At 40.2% G+C, this 16,754-nt stretch overlaps 1 long non-coding RNA gene across 1 annotated transcript in view; it reads right to left on the reverse strand.

The window, feature by feature from the left end:
* LOC138973551 (uncharacterized) overlaps nucleotides 1-16,754 on the reverse strand; it is a 495,333-nt gene that overhangs the window by 71,605 nt on the left and 406,974 nt on the right. The gene's annotated exons all lie outside the window — the stretch shown is intronic.

The raw sequence follows: 16,754 nt of genomic DNA on the forward strand, positions 1-16,754 counted from the left end.
ACACCGTCACCGTGCAATCCGACACCAAACAACGTCATTACCTTGCTTTTGGGGGAAAAGGAAGACTTTAAATACGTCATGCAGTGAATGTTGTCTTCGACGCCATCTTATTCCAGGATGCGCGGCTGCCGAGTTGTTCACTTGCTGTCATTTTCAGTCTCGTCAAGTTACTATGAGCTCGGACGAGGTTCTGATTGCAAATAAAGTACTTGAAAACTTGAACTAGGATATTTGGGAGGTAGTTGATACAACCAGCAACAACTGATGACTATATCTGGGGCAATCATTTTAGATTCTCCTGCTAATGTATCCTCATTAATAGAGACATCCAGATTTACCTTCGTCAAAAGTTCGTGAGTTCCGATCTTCGCGAGTTTGTTGAAGTGGTGACGTCACATCCCGTCACGGTCATCACTTTCGGTCCAGATCTACGAGAAGTTCTTCGTGCGCGTTCGTCTGTTTGTCGAAACAGTGATGACGAGTTGTGTTATATATGACGAGTCTTTTTTATCGGAATATTCCAGACATGTATCTGAATATGCTGGGTACACAAGCATGACAACATTGAAAAAAAAAAATCGATTTTTAGATTGATTCCTGTAAAATCTCCCAACTCTAAAACAAATAGGCCTAGTGGAAACAAGTGTCTTGTGCAAGAGAGATCAAGGGAGATAATTGGCAGGATATGTCGCCCGTCGACTCAAGTTCTGAGTTTTGTGTGGGTATCCGTGTTCATGCACTAGGCCTCCAAAATGAACAGTTTACAGATGCACAGTCCACAGAAGCGTCGTAAAGATATTAAACTTTAACACTGCGCACATAAAACATATTTTTAACATTCTGAAAAGGACTAAAAGTACCGTCACGAAGATTCCTGATTGAGGTTCGTCAAACACGCCTTTTTCACCACGCTGAGATCCCCGGTCTTCGCGGCAAGCAGTGGTGGGCGGGAAAAACCAAGCGCATGCGCATTGAGGCACAAAGTTAAAAATAGAGAGGAAATCGCCACCACTGACGACGGACAAGGTTGAATCTGGATGTCCCTAGTACTGTCAGGCTTTTACACACAGTACAAACACCCTTTCGTTTAAAGGCACAGTCAGCCTCCCGTAAACCATCACAGATACTGTCAGGCTTTTACACACATAACAAACACCCTTTCGTTTAAAGGCACAGTAAGCCTCCCGTAAACCATCACAGACCACAGGCGGAAGGTATCGTCCACTGGACTACCACTATCAAAAATATTGTTCAAGACGGTTTGTCTCTTCCTACAGTCTGTGTAAGGTCAAATAAATACAGTTGAATGATTGTTTGAACTATTATGAGCCTTTAGTTTTCAGCTTCCGTCCGCTGCAGGTTGCTTTTAACCATCATTTGGACGAATCAGGATATTCGATGATTATTTTCATTGGTCGACTGAAATCGTCTGCATCGCTTCCGTTCGTGCAACGAAGAGTGGCAACGATAGCGCAGAGGCCAACGTTATCCAAGCAGCTCTTGGGGGGCATAATTTTTTTGGAGACTGAATCAATAACAAAAACGTTAAATCTTTAAATATTGTGTTTGTTCTTGCTAAAGACTGTATCCGAAAGCAACAGTGAGACTTAGAGAGAGCTAGGTTGGAGGAGAGAGAGATAGTGAGTGATGAAGGAAGAGAAAGAGAGAGAGAGAGATCTGCAAAGCTTTTTTCAAATCAAAATAAACAATGCTAAGAAGGTGCTTCTGTCTGTATCCTGAGCTGGATAAACAGCAGCAACTAGGGGGTGAGTTTGCCAACACTTTAATGCAATCAATCCACAATCCTTTTTGGCATGATGTATTGAAACATTTCAAGAAATTAAGCATAAAATGTATACCAACTGAAGCAAGTGAGTTTAATGCAGAATGTATCTTTTATAATAGAAATATTGTAATTGGAAAACACACTGTATACTTTAAAGATTGGACAGAAAGGGGTATTTTCCAAGTCTGTCATTTACTGAATGAAAATGGCAGTCTATTGAATTGTGTAGATTTTCAGATAAAATGTCCTACGTTGAAGGTTCATTTTTGGAAATTTGCAGGAATGGTCAAATCAATTAAGACATATCAGAAAAAGATAAATGTAATACAGGAGGCAAACTATGAATTGTTAAAGCAAACACCATGGAAAATAATATTTGAAGGAAACCATAGTGTCCAATCGTGTTTGGCCGCGGCAGACTCAGCCCCAGCTGGTGTGGTAAAATGGAATGGTATTTTTGATAACCTCAGCTGGAACAAGATCTTTTACTTATGTCATAAGACAACAGTTGATTGTCAGCTAAAATGGTTCCAGCTGAGGTTAATTTATAGGGCCTTGCCCACAAACCGCTACTTATTTCTGAGAAAAATGGTTGAATCTATGTTCTAATTGTTCGTTATGTAACAATGAGGAAGAAACAATTATTATACAGACCTGTTTACCCTCCCGGATTGTCCGGAATTATTACGGATTTGGGGTCTAAATTCCGGTATTACGGAAATCTACCAAAAATTCCGGAAATTGCGGTCAAGAGAATCTTTTTCGTGGGTGAAAATTCGAAGTCGAAATTGTGGTAGTCACCAGGACTGTGATTTCAAGGCTGACCGAAACAGCCTTTTCTGCGCATGTGTACAGCAAGGTATTTGTCGGATTCCGCGGTTTTGAGATCGACATTGGTCCGAAGGGTAATTTTGGGCCGATCTCTGTGGGGACGAAATGCCAACCAAAAAAGCGAAAGTTGTACAGGAATATCGGCAAAACTATTAAGTCAAGTGGCGGTGTCTGGTGAAGTTTAAGAAGGGCGAACCACATTCATTTTGGTGATCGACTTGAGATCAGTGCAACAACAAAGCTAGTCCGAGTTAGCGAGGCTAGACGCAGCATTAGTTTTAACAAAATGCAGTACACAAATGAACATGGAAACAAACAAAACCACGAAATTATGTTTGGCAAAACATGAGCCTGCTTCGCATCGAGTTTATTTGATTTAGGTCTCTACTTCCACAGAATCTCCCGGACCTGCGAACCGATCTCTCACTACGGTCAGTCACGCCAGAGACATAGATGTAGGTCTATGGTCGCGCTCTTCAGTGACTTGTGCTGTTGCCGAAATTCAAGTCTTTCTGAGTCTAAAACTGATCTCCATTAATATTTCTCCAATATAGCAAAGATCACAGTTCTTTGAATCAAAAAACTTACAACAAAATGGTTAAAGGAAATAAACGAATCGGTCCTCTAAAATTAAAGGTAGCTTCTGAAGAGATCGAGTAATTATGACTATTAATGCAGGATGTCTGATGTGACAGAATGTAAGGTGGTTTTGTTCACATGCATCTTGACTGTAAATAGTCCAAGGGCGAAGTACGGGGGTGGGGGGGGGGGGGGATGATACAGGGGTTCCGGACACCCCCCCCCCCCCCCCCTTGCTGTCAAAAAAGCAACAAAAAACACAAAAATTCAGTCTGTGGGGAAAAAAAACAAACATTTTCTGTCTGTGAAATTTTTGTTTTTGTCGGAAGCAGATATCAATGAAGATAAATTGCCATTATTTAATACTAACTTTAAAAGAAATAACGAGTGGCTGCTGACACCAGTTTATCATGTTTAAAATCAAGGATAAGCCACAAATTGTTAATAAAATAGCTAAAATTCTTCAGCCAGACCCCCCAACCCCTGGACCCCAGGTTGTACCCCCCCCCCCCCCCCTCTAGCTCTCTTGCTCCGCCCCTGAATACTGTTATTTTTTAGTGTTTTTTTTTTTAGATAAAGTAAACTTGTCTTTGTTAACTTGCATATGTATCAGGTGTCTTGTGTTGTGTGTTTGTGGTGTCAGTGTGTGATCGAGCTTCTGTGTGTGTAGTACAATACTGTTAAACATGGTTATCAATGTTGTACTTGTTTTGCATGGTAGTGCGCGAATTAACGTGTCGTTTAATCATTTTCGAGCTGGTTTATGGTTGATAAAAAAGATTACTCAAAGATGCCTCAAATTACGGAAAAGTAACAGTTGCATTCCTGATTTTCATGTGGGGGGGGGGGGGTAAACAGGTCTGAATTAATCATTTGATGTGGCATTGCCAGCATATTAACAGGTTTTGGCAGGAACTACAGGAACTGTTAAATAATAGTTGTTATCATGTTACTAATTTCCGGTTTTCGGAAGCGTTGGTATTGTTTGGAGTTCAGGAAAATATGTTCACTGATAAAGCCTTAGATTTCATTATTTTATTGGCCAAATTTTATATTTACAAATGTAAATGGAACTCTGAAAGACCGATGCTTCCGATATTCTTGAAATTTTTGAAAAGTAGATATTTATTGGAAAAGTATAAAGGGGGATTAGCAGAAGATAAGTTTGACCGCCTCTGGCAACCATATTCTAACCTGGTTTCATGAAAATTGTACTAGGCTCTACTCCTCCTCCCTAATTCGTTAACAGTATCTTGATATATATTCTGTTGTAAACTTGAATCTTGTAGTAATCAATATTATTTAAGGGTCTAGTAGTTGTTGTAGTCAAACAGTCCTATACAGTGCCTCTTTAACTTTCCCCCTCTCTCTCTCTATTTCTCTCTCTTTTCTAGATCATTCTTTTAGTATGCGTGTTTTATGTATGTATGTGGCGATGTGAACTGTGATGTAATGTATAATGTGTTGTAAAAAGAAAAGAAGAAAAAAGAATAATAAAAAAATAAAAAAAAAGAAGGTGCTTCTGAAACATTAAAAGTGTACCAAGGCCGAATTACCACAAACGACCCTTCACAAATACCCTTCACACCCTAATAAAAAAATAATTTTAAAAACCAAAAAAACCAAACACGTACGTTCGAATATTGGAATAACACTAACAGTGATCGACAAGAAGAAGAAGAAGAATAACACTAACAACAGTAACAGCGGTAACATTAAAAAAAAAAGACCACATGCATCAACACACTATATCTACATAAGATTTTGAAAAAAATAATGTTTACTTTCAGCTAATTTTATAAAACGAAACAATCATGTTTAGTTTTTCGCTCGTTTCTTGTTCAGTTCAGTACTTACCAAAAAAAAATAACGTTTTCCTCATTTTGAATGGAGTGGCAAACGGTTCTTCACTAATTCCGAAAGTGAAAATTCCCGTGGGTAGCTTCCCTTTGCTGCACAATATTTACATATGTTTTAGACCAATGAGCGCTGGTATGCATATTCGGTGCGGATACATGATTTGTCCCCAAGTGGATTAGCGGCTCGCAAACGAAGATTCGTCCAAATGATGGTTAAAAACAACCTGCAGCGGACGGAAGCTGAAAACTAAAGGCACATAATAGTTCAAACAATCATTCAACTGTATTTATTTGACCTTACACAGACTGTAGGAAGAGGCAAACCGTCTTGAACAATATTTTTCCCCAGGAAGCGACTCCAAGAACACAGAAGACTCGAAGGTGAGTGACGTACCTTGTAGTCTTTCTGTGATAGTAGTAGTCCAGTGTACGATACCTTCCGCCTGTGCACAGACACTGTCAGGCTTTTACACACAGTACAAACACCCTTCCATTTAAAGGCACAGTCAGCTTCCCGTAAACCATCACAGACACTGTCAGGCTTTTACACACAGTACAAACACCCGCTTGAGAACATCCAAGGTGCCCTCCGTAAAGAGCGAGCAATGTTCAAAGAATTTATTTGTGCGTGGTTTATCTTACCGCTGAGCCACCGTGAACCCGTGTGATCCAGTTTGTGATTTCAATGCAACTCGCTGTAAGCTTATCTGCAATAGCACGTAATTATTTGTACCTCTGCATCTAAACGCAACAAACGGCTGCGATTCACACGAACTCTAGCGATGGCTTTTGACTGTTCAGAGAAACTGGCGATAGGCATAACCGTCGTCTGCTATGAGAACCACGACCTTGCGTGACCTTGCTTCCGGGCTTTTCTTTTTTCAAACTTTCAAAACTTCGAATTGTTCTGATCTTGTCTTGATAAAAAAAGAATTCTGTTATGATTTAAGAATGTTTGTGTAACAAGCTGTCAATTTATTATTTAGATTTTAAAAGTTAGGTCTAACGCCAAAACGCACCGTCCGATTGTCTGATCAGACAATCCGCAAAATTAATTCTTTAAAAATTGCTCGTTTTTTAAGTAGGGCACCTAGGATGTTCTCAAGCGGTGAGTCTTTAAAAACGAAAGGGTGTTTGTACTGTGTGTAAAAGCCTGACAGTATCAGTGATGGTTTACGGGAGGCGTACTGTGCCTTTAAACACTCACCGATTGAGAACATCCTTGATGCCCTCCGTCAAGAGCGAGCATTTTTCAAAGAATTTATTTTTGCGTGGCCAGCCGGATTGTCTAGTACCACAATCGGGCGCTAGGACTAACTTTTAAAATCTAAATAATAGATTGACAGCTTGTAACACACACACATTCTTAAATCATAAAAAGATTTATTTTTTCATCAAAATAAGATCAGTACAACTCGAAGTTTTGAAAATTGTAAAAAAGGGAGCCCGGAAGCACATCACGCAAGGTCGTGTTTCCTCAAGCAGACGATTTGTTTGCATAGCGCTTGCTTCGTTGAAGCCAACCGCCGCCGATAAGTTCGTGTGACTCGCAGTCGTTTGTTGCATTTTAGATTCAGAGGTAAAATATAACGTGATATTGCAGATACAGCGAGTCGCATTGAAATCACAAACTGACGACGAAATTGTGAAAAAAAGGAAAATGTGTCACATGGGTCTACGACGGCTCAGGGGTAAAATAAACCACGAAATCTGGCGTGTGGTTTACGCCAGCTAAATAGCCATTAAAACGAACTGTGTCATTTAATGCTATTAAAGGCTATTCCAAGTGTGTTCCATACGGTTAGAACTGCTTTTTTCGTGAGAAGATTTAAATCGTTCTGTAAACCATTTAAGACAGACTGTGGTTGAATGATCGAGATACGACACCGATTGAAAAAACAAAGACCTCCCTTCTTGATCCTCCTATTTAAAGGAAAATCCCTGGTGTAAAACATCATTATCGCGAATAATGACGTCACGTAAACGTTCTGTCTCTTCTTTTGTTTGTCTCCCGAGTGAGGAACACGTTAAAATTGGTTTCAGTGACTTCGTCATATGAAAAGAGGGAAAGCAATCGTAACTAGGTCACCGCCAGGCTGTGCCTGTATCATTATCGTATCTCATTAAGTGTTTCACGAGCGACGTCATAATCTACAACTCGCTAATATCTTTTCAGATTGGTTGCACAATGAATGTGACAACATCGATGACTGTGCCGGTGGCTATGGTGTGTGCTTCAGTGGGTGGTGCGTGTGTACCCCTGGTCTCTACTACTCTCTAGGCTCTCTGTCATGCGTTGAAGGTAAATATCTGTCTCTCATTCTCTTTCTCGCTCGTGGTAAGGCTACATTGATGTAATAATTTCATCAAACTTAGGGGAAAGGCTCCTAATATGGACCGCCTCCTAATAGGGACCACCTCCTGTTCTGACAAACTAACGGCGCTAGAGCACTGAAAACAATTCCATTTGCTGTATTCACCCTCTCTGGATAACTTGCACATGTCAAAACAGTTGCAGAAAAACAAACCTCAAAACCGTAAGGCTTTTTCTCTTTTTTTCACTTTTGACAGGGTTCACTCTAAATTTGCCGCCTAAAATGGACCCGTTTCTGTCCACAGCCAAAGCTTTTATCACACACAAATTGCTATATATGATTGCTAAGACCGTATGTGTTACATTTTAGCAGTTTTGACCCCGAGTTTCTACTGCAAACAAAAAATAATAGCAACCACCTTCAACAAATCGAAGAAATTAAAAGCTAAAGGCTATTTTCATTAATTCATTAAGAAGCTTGCTGGAAATAGGCCTAACCTATACCTAGCCCTCGAGATTTAAAAAAAATATAACAAATAGTCTTCTTTTTAAGGAAGTTAATAATTTAAGTTATTGAGACATCCCAGTGCACTAAGGGATTTATAGAGCAAATCGAGAAAATTCATTATTTGCGCTGAGTTCAATAATTATTTTCGAGATTTGCTCTATAAATCCCTTGGTGCACTGGGATTGTTTTAATAACGATATTGTCAGTACCGCCAGAGATAAAAGAAGATTCAAAACGCACATTTTGCTACGCGCATTTGGATAGGCGTAACTGTGTGGTCAGGTTTGTGTCAGATCTACTTTTGTGTGGGCTCTCTCAAGTGTGTCGTGCTTTCGTCACACGCAAACTCTTGTTTTAATTTCTGTTGGTAAATTCCAGTGATGATCTTTCAGAGAGACCTCATTTAAACTCGGAGAAAGGACTGTACTCTTAGTTATTTGCGATTCGAAACCTTCATCGAGCTTCGACATATTTGATGTTGCCCCTTGAATTGACTCCAAGGCCACGGTTAGCACATTTTTTAAAGTAAATGTGGTGTGTTTCTCGTGTTGTATCTTCACTCATCGGGGAGACTGGTACTATATATGAACCGTAAGAATGTTGTGAACCCTACACGTATTATGTCCCCATCGTTTGTTTGTTCACATTTGCCCAACATGTTAATTTGCTGCGGGGTTTATGTCGTCTGCTAGGCGGCTAGGGCAATCGAACCACTGCACTGCAGTCTCGTTTTAAGAACAAAAATTGCTCGTCTGCACGCATGAGGCAGGCTGGTAATAAGTTTTATACATGGTAAGAACGTTCTTAACCCTACACGTTTTCGATATGTGAATAATCTTTGCAAGTCAAAACGAGAAAAGACCATTGTGGAAGAGACACAGCTGCTTCTATTTTTAGATCAGTGGGATTCACTGTGGCACAGGCGCCTGCGATATGTCAGAAAAAAACCACTTCTGCTCATGAGCCGCAGGACATTTATGGTTATTTTTTGGTAAAGTGGAGAATATAAGCTACATGTCATTAATTAATTCTGAGGATGAGAGTACAGTCTCGCTTTTGCAAAGGGCGTAAGAATACGCTCTGTGGAAAAGTTAGCGCACTCTAACAGATTTAAGCGCATCACCATTAGCCAATCAACTGGTTCACATCAGTCATGTGACACCAGTACTTACTGACAATTTCACTTATTTTCACTCTGTTTTTGATAAGCTTCTTCAGTTTCCTGGTGTGCTTCAAATAATGCTCTCATCAAAATCCGAAACAGATAAATCTAAAGCATATTTTATATTAGTCTGACTTGCACACTAAGTTGTATCATGTTATTTTGAAGTATATGGGTGCTTTTTACAGTGATTCGTGAAGGCCGCTTCACTGGTCCATATTAGGCGCCCATGCTCCTAATATGGACCATTTGTGATTTTTTTCTGTATTCAATTTTTGCTGAATGTCTATCGAAGCTATTTCACTCTTATTAGGCCTAACGGTTAACCTAAGAGAGAAGGACTACCAAACACAAAATGAAACTTCTTCGCAAGAAAACAAGCTAGTTATCAGCATGAAACAAAAAGTGGTCCATATTAGGAGCCCTTCCCCAAACTTGCTGAGAAATGACATCTGCCAGGATCAGGTTTTAATGAAAGAAAAGTGTTGGTTTTGTCATAATCATAAGACACGTAGACCTTTTGCGGCTGTAGTATTTCTAAAAACATGTTCCACCACTTTTTTGCCTAGATTGTATTAATTCATTCTAGGGCCTCTTAAACTCGGCAAAAAATGCACCACTGTCTGAGTAAAAACAAGTCGCGTAAGGCGAAATTACTACATTTAGTAAAGCTGTGGAACTCACAGAGAGCGAGTTTTAGCGTCAACTAAGGTGACTCGAGTCGAACCGGAGGTCGCAAAAACTCGGTCCGGTACGACTGGAGTGACGTCACCGGTTAACCAACTTTCAACCTTGCTTCCTGCGTAGGGTCTCTCCAGTTCCAAGATGGCTGCCAAGGCGAGGTGAGAAACTTCTGCAAATATTTTTTTACAAAGTTACGGATTGTGAGAAGACATTTGTTGTAAATCACTTAGCCTTTCAAAAATTAAGGATACTGGGTTGGATACTGTCTTGGTTTTAATGCATTTTATTTTAGCAGTGATGTTTATTTTGGGAAGAAATGAGGTCAACAGGAGTTTGGGTGCGATTTCGGCTCAAATGTACTTTAGCGCCCTGAACTTTTACCCGGCTGTTTTGCGCTCGATTTTCACGCTCACTTCTTCATTGACGTTCGAATCGATAGTTCGATGTTTTGGCATTACATTCACATCAACAATAAAACAGTACTGCTTGTTCATCATCGTCGTCCATCAACTCTCCACAACAGTAAATCCGTAACGCGCTTGTCGCCATATTGTTACAAGGGACGCGACTGGACACAACCCAACAGCGTTTCCGCGAAGAAAAAAACCAGACATGCGCAGTGACCCTACCGTAGCTCAACCCTGTTCCTCGCGAAAACTCGCTCAGAATGAAACTGAATGTAGTCCGCCGCTATTGCAAAAGGCAGTGAAAGTGACGAGCCTGTTTGGCGCGGTAGCGGTTGCGCTGTGCTTCATAGCACGCTTTACTGTACCTCTCTTCGTTTTAACTTTCTGAGCGTGTTTTTAATCCAAACATATCATATCTATATGTTTTTGGAATCAGGAACCGACAAGGAATAAGATGAAATAGTTTTTAAAACGATTTCGGAAATTTAATTTTAATCATAATTTAATTTTTTTTCAATTTTCAGAGCTTGTTTCTAATCCGAATATAACATATTTATATGTTTTTGGAATCAGAACATGATGAAAAATAAAATAAAAGTAATTTTGGATCGTTTTATAAAAAAATAATTTTAATTACAATTTTCAGATTTTTAATGACCAAAGTCATTAATTAATTTGCAAGCCTCCATGCTGAAATGCAATACCAAAGTCCGGCCTATCTGGGGATATCATTCCCAGGAACTCTCATGTAAAATTTCATAAAGATCGGTCCAGTAGTTTACTCTGAATCGCTCTACACACACACACACACACACACAGACACACAAACACACACACACACACACACACACGCACACACACACACCACACACACACACACATACACCACGACCCTCGTCTCGATTCCCCCCTCTATGTTAAAACATTTAGTCAAAACTTGACTAAATGTAAAAAAAACCACAAAAATACACTATTGTGTGTTATCAAATTTTCTATACAGTAAAACCTCCTCCGGTGGGTGGGGGCGGAGGGGGGAGGGGATAGGGGGGGGGGGGGGGTAGGTGGGTGGATGGGAACGATGGTCACACTTTGGAATATACTGGCACAGTGGCAGCATATATAGCCTTGATATATGCATAGGGTACACTTATAGGCGTACACATACTGTATAATCTGTGTTATGGGTAAATGGAATAGGGTAAGTCACTTACAAAATAAAATCTCCCTGAGGCATCAATTGAAAAAAAAGTGTTTATATAAACACCAATCTCTTGAAAGAATAAATTTGATTGTTTTTCTTTCGGTCCATCTCTTGCAGCATGCAGGCAGGTGAGTGACCAGCTTGGTAACCGTAACCATGTGATGTACAAGAACAGCGTCTTCAACAGCACTGAAGGTCTCAAAAGTGTAAACGAATATTCCACAACAAAATGGGTCCTAGCGGCGAGCAACAGTTACAGGGAGTGTGGCGCGAACAGTCAGTGCATGTCTCTCTGTATGGTGCCACCAGGAGTTGAACTCGGGATACACGTGTGCATTCTACAGTGTCTTCCCTCGCGATCTGATCCAAGTTTTCAACAGCGATTCCAAAAGTAGTTTCGTTTTGCAGAAAAAGTGTGTGTGACGTATGTCAGAATGACACGTGTCTGAAAAACTCACACGCATGTGATGAACAGGACACACTCATTTGATTAAAGTCTGACTCATCTTGTCCCCCGTGTGCTCTATGTGTTGTTCCTCAGATCTGAGTGTTTATAACAATAGTCTCTCTCCCTCTCTCTCTCTCTGCCTCTCTCTCTCTGTCTCTCCCTCGAGGTATTGCATGCAATGGGTGCTCCCTCAGTATCGCGCTTTCTCTCTCTCCCTCTCTCTCTCTGTCTCTTTCTCTCTCTGTCTCTCCCTCACTCTCTCTCTCTCTCTCTCTCTCAGTATCGCGCTTTCTCTCTCTCTCTCTCTCTCTCTCTCTCTCTCTCTCTCTCTCTCTCTCTCTCTCTCTCTCTCTTTAACACAACAACAACAACAACAGCAACAACAAAGTTACTAGTGGGGCTCGTATGTTGCAGACGCACTCATAAATCATTCACATCTTGCAACAAACATCATACTTTGTGATATTGTTCTTTATAATTATTTAAGGGATTTCAGATACAGAGCCACTTCAGAAATCGGTTTTTTTTGTTTTTGATAGGGAATAAAAGGCTGCATTTACAGCAGACGAAATTCGTACCAAAAGCGCTCAGCAGTAAATATTCCCAACTCAGCAAATGTAAAATTCAATGGTTTACCATGCACCAGAAGTTGTCTGCTGATAACACATGCATGACATAAATACTCTTATGGGTATTTTTGTGTTCTGGTATTTAATTTGATCGTTTTTAGAATTTTATATATCCGCAGCATGAAAATTCAAGATGGCGGCCTCCGCAACATTGCGTGTTTTGATTTGAGCGAAAACAACGTTTCTGAAGGTAAGTTTTCAAGAATACGCATCCATTCACCAATGTCACATCATTTTACTGTTTAATTCTCCCCTGGGGTCTGTTATTCATCGGGTGAAGCGCTGAAATGCAGAGACTTTGTTTAATCTTGCAATAGCTCATTAGCTGGATTGTGATGCTGATAGATCTAGATCTATCTGTTGATTACAAGTAAGGAAATCATGATCGCCACGCTGGTGATTTTAAACAGATTAAACGAACTTTGAATAAAAGGCGAGGAGAAAGAGATTGTTCATGGTATGATAAATGATTAGTCCTGCCTACGTTAAGGACTTCCATAAGTCTCTAAACGGCTGAGGTGGGGAGGGGTAGAGTCAAAAACTGAGTGAGGGTAGGCCAGATAGTAGGATGACCAGCTGGAGATAAAAACACTCCACTCCCCATGTCTTTACAGTGTTGTGATCAAACTTTCAAAGACGGTAGGTAACAGACAAAAGCATACAGTGTATGCTAATCAAATGAGATAAGTGGTTTTGAAAAATGAAGAGGTACCGCTCTTTGAGTTTTACAATTTTGGTTTGTTGCTTGTTTCTCATCCTTTTGCTTATTCTAAGTTGACCGTGCATTGGTGTGAATTTTATTTTTACAGGATATATACAAGAGTTACACCACATGCCGGTTCCTGGGAACAAGCGTTCTGCATTTATTCCGGTGCCACAGAAGGGAGCTGATTTCACCAGTACTACTGTATCAAGGTTTGTTACCAAATACATCTTTACAGTAGGATTTTTTTATTTGTATTAATTGGAACATGTTTGCACATCATTTGTAAGCGACCTCTGTGAATTTGATGGGTTTAACGTACGTACCCTCACTATGGTCAACATTCTGTTAGCGACTGTTTGAAGCGAATAAATGTAGCGGTCAGAAAGATTCCAGAATCAGTTGGGTCACTGGAAACTGTGTTTGTTTGTTTTTTAACCTGAAACAGTAAGAATTATACGAATTCATGAAATAAAATTTTCTTTCATTTTGGTCTGTTGTGTGAAGACTTGCTAACCCGGCTTTGACCAACTCTCTGAGATAGTAAACATTATTCAAATACATTCAAATAAAAATTTCACTTTTCATCTTTTGTGTGAAGGGTACCCCAGGCTGATTTCCTGCACCATGGATGTAGAGGAGGCCAGACAGTCTGCTTCTCATTCCAGCTGTGTTGCGGTTTTTTCTGCTCGTGAAGTGTATCGCCACATTGCCAAAGCCATTGGCCAAGAGAAGTCACCCTGTCTGCCCATTTTGCATAGCCTTACAGGCTGTGACACTATGTCGTTCTTCAATAATCAGAAGGCTTGGGAAGTATGGCAAGCATTTGAAGACGTCACTCAAACTTTCTTCAAGTTGTCTGCTCCTCTTTGTAATCTGAGTACCGCTGACAAGGCAGCACAAGAGCTTTTTGGTGTACATTTGTTGGACAAAACCAGCAACGTACTGGGTGTAAACAGTGCTAGACGGTACCTCTTCAGTAAAAAGAGCTGCCAAATTGACCATAATCCCCTTACAAGTGAGGTGCTGCTGCAGGACATGAGATTGAGACGAGCCATCTACCTATTAGACTTCCAAACTCTGTGGGCTGGCAGTTCAAGGCTGGAAAGTGGGAGTCATTCTGGACGAGCTTTCAAGAGGTATCCAGCGTGTGCCGAGAACTCATGAGGTGTGCCTGCAAGAAGAGCTGTACAACAAAACGCTGCAAATGCTGCTAAGAAGGACTGCAGAGCACAGGTCTCTGCAAATGTGCTTGCATGCCTGTGAAAACTGTCAGCATCTAAACTGTGCAAAAATATTATTGCACGCATTTTCATACCCCAACTCAAACGTTTATTCCTGTGTCATTTTATTCAAACTGTCTATGCCATTAAAGGCTCGCATCTTCGCTATCTGGCACATTTTTTTTTAACATCATCATTTACGCCGTCAAAATAAAGGATACCCTTGACGTGACAAAGAGATGTGACAAAAACTTCGGGTACCTTTTAAAAAGCCGACGACAATTCCTGAGGCACAACTGGGTCACTGTTGTATACGAAGAGAAAGTCAACTTGATTATCCATCCAGAACAGGTTGTTTTATTTCGCCATCTTGCATATTTCTAGTGTTGTGCCATTGTACCTACTGATGTATGTGTCGATCTCACGGATGAGATGTTTATGTGTCAAATTTGAGGGATACCCAAGTCAACTAAAATCCATGTATTTTAGCAATGACCAAGTGGGTTGCGTTGCAACTTTCAGGAATGTGTGTCTACACACGAGGCGTAGTTCAACCGTTTGAGTACACTTTCAAATCTTCACGAAATAATATTTTAAAAACTGCCACAGGTTTGTTGACTTACATCCCACATATTTTTGACTTCGCATGTATATATGACAGATGGTTGTTCCAAGTACTGCCAAAGTTTCTTTTGAGTATAGACACTTGCCGGAATGTGCCAGTTGTGTAAACACATGAGAACAAATAACGTTTTCGAAATACAGCGATTATGAATTTTAGTCGACTTTTGAGTTGATACATTACATTTTTATCAGTTTTATTTTGGGGGTACCCTTATTTGGGCGGCGGTCAAATAACCCATGTAAAGGCCACCTTTTATCTTAAAAGTGTTCCAGTTAGCCAAGTTGAGTGCCCTCAATAGCATACATTGAATATAACAGCACAGGAATGAATGTTTTCGTTTTGGTATGAAAATTGGTGCAATATATTTATTTTTGCACAGTTTAGGTAATCCACAAATTCTTCAACCCTGCCACCCACACCGTCCAATCATTCTCTGCACCAACAATACATGTATTGTTTTGTTTAAAATGTTTTTGTGTTAGTTTCTATTGCAAGAGAATGTCTTGTAGCATCAAAAATGCCTAAATACCCTTTTATTGGCGGCCATTTTGAAAATTGTAAAAAAACTACCGATTCCTTAATTTTTTCACGGTGGCTCTGTATCAGGTTTTGTTAAGCAAAAGCAAATGTCCATTTACGCCAAATTTGCTGTTAATCACATGAAGTGAAATATGCCTAACATACCCAACCGTTTACACTGGCGGCCATTTTGAAAAATTGTTTAAAAACTACCCATTTTTTTATTTTTCGCGATGGCTCTGTATCAGGTTTTGTTAAGCACATGAAACTCTTCATATTTGCTAAATTTGGTGTTTGTTGCATGATTTGAATGATTTTGCAACATAGGAGCCCCACTATACCAATCAAACGCTTTAATCACAAACTTTAAACACGGTTGCTGAATATCACATCCGGTGGAGAAGTCACTGTGCGAACGTTCAAGGTCACTCAGTTTCTCACGGTAAAGTGTAGGAGAGATATCTATATATATATATATATATATATATATATATATACGACTTGTGTGTGTGTGTGTGTGTGTGTGTGTGTGTGTGTGTGTGTGTGTGTCCGCGATGCACGGCCAAAGTTCTCGATGGATCTCTTTCAAATTTGGTGGCCATATTCAGGTACACCCCGGACACAACCTGGTCGATGAGATATTTCAACACGTGCTCTCAGCGCGCAGCGCTGAACCGATTTTGGTTTTTCTCTGGATCCATTCCCAGTAACTCTTCCTTATCTTCTCCAGTGTTTTCAGCGTTTATCTCCCTTCCTTCGTGTGGCGTCAATCCATATTCCCGTTTCTATTTTTAGAAGGTCACTGTCGACAACGCTCAATCCATATTCCCGTTATACTATTTTTAGAAGGTCACTGTCCAGGCGAAGCCGGGTATTACTCTTCTCCAGTGTTTTGCGCGTTTATCTCCCTTCCTTCGTGCGGTGCGCCGACAAAGCTGGCGTACACCCGGCAAAGCCGGGTCCCCAGCGCAGCCGGTAAGCTGTAATTATGGTTATCAAAACAACAATATGCACATCTAATTTTCAAACGATTGGTATTGTAGTGATATGTAAGCTTACACCTTTATTTTCTAACAATGATTACTTCAACCGCAGTATGCACACATCTATTTTATAACACATGGTAACTTTAAGTATTTTGTTAAAAAAATAGACAATACAACCATCCACACCAGCTGCAGTATCACTTCGATAAAAAGCTTTATTCATAGTGTCGTTTCTCGAAGTCCCCCCCTCTCTCTCTCTCTCTCTCTCCCTCCCTCTCTCTTTCTCTCTC

The sequence above is a fragment of the Littorina saxatilis genome, linkage group LG8, assembly GCF_037325665.1.
Source record: "Littorina saxatilis isolate snail1 linkage group LG8, US_GU_Lsax_2.0, whole genome shotgun sequence".
NCBI classification, from domain to species: Eukaryota; Metazoa; Mollusca; class Gastropoda; order Littorinimorpha; family Littorinidae; genus Littorina; species Littorina saxatilis.